Raw genomic sequence first — 6,000 nt, forward strand, 5'->3', positions numbered from 1 at the left:
CCCCAACCTCTAATAAGAAATAAGTCAAGGTGTTCAATTAAATGAAATATTTTAATCTTTAGTCAATTTTTGTCCTCATTCAAATGTAATAACTTTTCAATATTAGATTGTCTCTTTGACTTTCAATGAGGATATAAATGTAGTGACCTTTTAGCTTCTTTAAAATCTTATAAATAAGCTCAATTTGAATCCAATAGATAGAGTTACAAGCATACAACTCTTAGGATGAAATTGTCAAGCTATGACATACATCTCATCTGTTGAGTTTGCCAATTTGTATCGTTTCTCATGGAGTCCAAAGGCATACATATCCTTCACAAGTTTGCCTAACTTGTATGGACTCAAGCATACATCTCTACCACGAGTTTGCCCAAATTGGATAGATTCAAGGGCATACATCTCTTTCATGAGTTTGTCCAAAATTGTTTAGTTTTTACATATATTGAATGAAATGAAACTTTTACATGGTTTATTATGTGTTTACAATACCACCAATCCTTCTTTGGGTATTGTCCCTTGAATTAGCAAAATAATTCAGATCACTCTTCTTCTAAAGATTCAATAATAATTTTTTGAGGCCCTTTCTTCAATTTCCTATAGGTCGTAGGTGTCTCAAGTGGACTTTTCCCTTTATCATTGGGCCTTGATGGTTTAGTTTCTCTTTGAACAATGGGAGTAGTGGTAACAGTAGAAACTAGTGTAGTGGACTTATTTTTACTTGAAGAAGCAACCTTTGGAGCTCCTCCTCCCTTACCTTCAACAACCCTTATGAGCTTTTTTGGAACTCTCTTCGCGACTTGTCTTGAATGACCTACTAGGATAGTAGTTGAGGATGGACCTATTGGAGGAGATCGTTTCTTCTTCCTTGAAGTTGTTACCTATTGTAGTCAAGACTGACTTTCTACTTGTTGGATATGATCCATAGGATAAGGCTTTGAGATCCGTTCTTGAGTCCATTTGACCACATTCCTCTCACTTGTATCCATATCCTCAACTTCTACATCTGAAGGGTATTCATTGAATATATCAATGTAGTAGATTTTTTGTGCATTGCAGGAGGGGTGCCATCTATTTCCATCTTCTTTCTCTTTGGTTGCCTTGGGTATCCATATTCTTGAAGCCAAGTTCACAAGCTTCAAATCTATTATGAAATAATCCCTTATTCTTACATTATAGTCATCTACATAATTAGCCCGCTGATCTTCCACCTTAAGCTCAAACTTGAAGTAGGCCCTAGTGATTGGGCCAATCTTGCCAATAGGATCCAACCTTTCCTTGTCATTGTCAAACACTTTAATGACTAATTCAAAAGCTTTGATGCTATTCATTTAGCATTTTTCATGTCAAAGCACATGAATGTTCCCTTGCTCTGATTAGAAATGTGAAGCATGATTTAAGTTGACAGAAGGATATCTTGGCAACTTATTTGGGGCTCCAATGCAGCCAACCACTTTAATATATGCGAAAGTTTTGAAATTAATAAAATAGATTCCAAATATTTAGATCTCATTTGTTGCATCTAGTGATAATGTCCTTACAAAATTAGCTTAAAATGATCTAATTATTGCAAATACAAGCCCATAATTGACAACCTTGCAAAATTTCCAGCTCTTCTCAAGAGTCAACTGAGGATAATGATTGTATACTTTCATTTTTTGGATAATTCAATGACCCTTTTCCCCTAGGTTTGAAAGCAAGTAAATGAGCTAGGAAGTCAAATAGAACTTGGGATCATTTTGATCCTTAACATTTGGTCATGCATATTGTCACTTATAATTTTTCCCCAATTTGTTTTCCTTCTAGGCATGGTTTTCATGAAAAATAGCATCCATGGAGGGAATTCCTTCACATTAGGTAACCCTACCATGCTCAAGAGAGCGACTTGATCTCTTGCATCCATATTGTAACATGCTTATGTGAAGTGTCTTTAACTTCAACATTTGTTGTCCTTTCCTTGGCCTCTCCAGGAAATGGTTGTTAATGTAGTCCATAGGGCTTGTACAATTCTTAAGATATTCATCTCCAAAAGCTACACTTATCTTTGCATAGTCATCATATCGAGGAATAGCAAATAATAATTGAATCTAGGGTCATATTCAACACTACCCCTAGAGGCCCATAGACTTTCTTTCAACTGCATTTTCCATTCTCTTTAGGAACTAAACTAGGTAAATATGACCTAGGTTTGTATCCATTGTTTGTCTATCAGAAGACACTAGCTTGGAGTTTCTTTCTCTTTAAACATCAATTCTTTTGCACGTAGACATGCTAAGTTAGGAAAATATATCGTGTAAGCCAAAGAACATTAATATCACTCATATTTTTAAATTCATCATAACATGATTTTATATTAAACCAAAAACTTGAGTTGCATGATTCTTGAGCAAACAATATTGAGTTCAGGCTCATTTCAGGGATCAGGTTTGAGCCATTCTTGATAAGTATTTAGGACTCAATACTATGGATATTCCAAATCTTGAACTATGAAACTCTCTAGAGTTAAGAGGATGGTGGGGATAAGAGTTAGACCTAACCTTAGTCTTTAAAGATTTGGGCCTAAACAACCTATAGCTTGATCATTGAGACAAATCTAGGCGTTAGTATAACAGGGATCGGGGGTTCGAGGTTAGGCACTTCTTGAGTGTGAAGGCCACTTTTCATTCTTGATGCTCAAAATCCAATTGACCAAGGTTGAACGTGCATTAGGGCTAGAGGTTTAGAGTGTCATTTTTTAGCTTTAGGAAATTTACAAGGTTCAAACTTGACCCCCAAAGTATGGCATTCTTACACTTTTTCACTTAGCAGGGATTGGGGTTTTGACTTCTTGTCATGGCTACTAGTGGCATTCATCATCTTTAATACTGATGGCCGATATATGGATGCTATTGGATAGATTTAGGATTGGGGATCGGTGATCAACAATCATAATAAAAATGATACCTGTAATTTGCAAATGAGAGCCTCAAAGCTTGATTCTTGAACCCATATGTTCTAGTTCAACACTTAGATGTTTTAATGGGGAAAAATTAGTGAATTTTTCTCGAGTCTTAGCACCTAGCATCACATTTTCATTCAAATCCTAAAACCTGGTTTAATTCAATTGGAATCTCAAAGGGTTTATCAAGCGAACCTTGGGTTCATCACACATGGAACCTGGTGGCATGCACAATGGTCAAGGTAGGTTAGGGCATGACAAAAGGACCCTTGAACAACCCAATCCCGAATCCCAAGGAATGATAGGAATCAAACAGAAGGGAGGTGAGAACAAAAACAACAAAGAAAAGAAGAAAAAGGAAAGGGGACATGCCAAAACCCTAAGGGTTTATCCTAAACACAAATAGATTAGCAAAAACAAAAAGAAAATGTAAAATGAAAGAAAACCCTACCTCAAACACCAAAAACACAAGATCCTCATCATACAAAAGAGGATCCACGTTCACTAAATAATTTAACTTTCAATTGGAAATGGTAACATGACAATCCAACTACAAATGGATACTCTAAGGCTCAAAATTTGTAAAGATAAAGGTGAGAAATGAGCCGACGAAGCATTATTTTATCAGCTATTTGAGGGACATTGGAAATTACCTATTGTATAAATTACAAGTGAGAGTCAAGGATCAAAGAAGAGAAAGCAAAAAGAAAAGACACATGATTCCAAGGTTAAGGGAACTTCAATCACTTGACCATCACTGAACCTCCAATGTTCGATCCCAAAAAGGGAAAAGAATTCCCAGGGTTGGGTGTCATGGATCACGGTTCAAATTGGAACCAACAATCCCTAGAAGAATAAAACCCAAAAAAGGAAAAGAGAAATAAGGGATAAAGTGGGGATAGGTGGTTGGGGATGATGTTTCCCTAGGACAAGTATGCGACTCAACAAGTGCAAAGCTCGATAATTGAAACAACAAGACAAAAAAATAGGAAAGAGGAAAAAGAGACTAAGGGGAAAAACCCTTTGGGAAAACTAAGGAAAAATGAGAGGGTCCCCACCTTTCCAAGTGGAAAAGAGGGGTGTGAGTTGTGAAGCACAACAATAACCAAGCCACCATGACTTACACCAAGAACAATATCCTCTTAAGACAATACTAGGTAAAAGGTCATTGATCTTCCTGATAAAACCACCAACCATTTCAACACATATCTCTAATCACAAGAGAACACTTGCATCACCTAAGTCTTCAAGTATTCATGAGAGCCTATAACCAATCAATCTATGCTAAAACTCAAATGCAAAACCTACATAACCATGAAGCTCCAATAAATTGATCAATGTACTCAATACAAAGAGCCAACAAGATCAACTATTAAAGTTCCAACCACATAAATAGGAACCCAAATGATCTAGCCATCTCCCCCTAGGAGATCACATGCAACCAATGCAAATATCTTGGTAATAATGAAACTTGAATCATGTCAAAACTCAAACCGAAATTAGAGTATAACAAGACACAATACCACATACACTCTAAACCAAGAATAAACATATCTAATCACAGGAAGACAACCATCTACAAATTGTAAAATTGCAAATGTGAAAGAACCCTTCTATAGAAATAGGATCTAAGAGCACCTCCAAACAATTGCAAGCTCTAAAGAAGATCATCTACCATCAAATGTTGAATCAACATCACTACCAACAAGTCCCATTGAAGTGTGATATCAAGTCACACACAACATTGTGATAACCATCTCCTAAATGAAGATCATCCATGTCTACACACACAACTGAAATGTTAGTAACATCAAGTGAAACCAAGATATCCAATTCAAGAAGATATATATACCAACAAACCATTAAGAATCAATCCTACACCACCAATCTATCACTATCACAAGCTCCCACTGAAAAGTATAACCAATGAAATACAACCAAGCTATCATGACATCGTGATAAAACCATCATGCTACAAATCCCAAAACCATTTATTTGAGTACTACAAACAACATTCATCCTCTCATCTCAAAGAAAACATGCCAATACACAAATGAACATGAACAAGGTCAATTAAAAAATTCTACATCAACAATCGTGTGGATATAGATAGTCCATATTCAAGTCATCCCACAGTAAGAAAATGAGAATCTAATCCAGAACTTGCATAACTCGAAGATCTAAGCACTAAAACATACAAACTCGTCATCACATTAGTAACCTAAAAATTGAGATATTAAAGAAAATAATCATATATACCAAATGCATCAAACACCAAATCAACCTCAAATTTGATTTGTTAAATATGTCTGAAAATAAGTACCATAGTCAAGGAACCAATCAAGAATAAAGGATAAAATAAGTAACCTCAACATAAAACCATATCACTATCAAAATGACACAAACTTGATCAGTCATGTCAATGCATAAATGAAACTGCATAAACTTGATACCATAATCACCACCAATATTGCACCTGCACTCACCTATCACCCATACAAGACTCCAAGTCTCAAACCATGTCCAATCATGTCCCAAAAAATAAAGAATTTTTTTGTACCTTTCATGATTGTAATGTGGTGAATGAGAGATCAAGAGGAAAACTACCCTTTCCCTCCAAGGAGAGATGGGAGTTTCACTACAGATTTCCCTTCAAATACTTTTCACCCAATTACATTGGAAGAGGAGAGAAGAATTCACTAGATTCAACCTTCAAAGAAGAAGATAAAATATTGAGTGAAATAGGAATGATAAGCTAATCCCACTCTTCCTATTTGAAATGGAAAGGAATTGATTGAATTATGTAGTGCAAAAGTGACAAAGAACTGATTATAACTTATCAAAGTATAGGATGAAGTTGTGCACTGGATTTGGAAGTAATATGTCAAGACGAAGTCGCCCTGCGAATTTGAGGAAAAGTTGCCTAGACCATGGCAGGAATGTACACAGTCCTCCAAAAAATCCATGAAATGAAAAGGGTTTATCTGCCTATGCAAATGGAGCCTGAATCCGAAAGTACAGCTACGCACCTGCAACCTCAAGGGAGGTTGTGATAGCAATGTTGA

The sequence above is a fragment of the Cryptomeria japonica genome, chromosome 9 (genome assembly GCF_030272615.1).
Source record: "Cryptomeria japonica chromosome 9, Sugi_1.0, whole genome shotgun sequence".
NCBI lineage: Eukaryota > Viridiplantae > Streptophyta > Pinopsida > Cupressales > Cupressaceae > Cryptomeria > Cryptomeria japonica.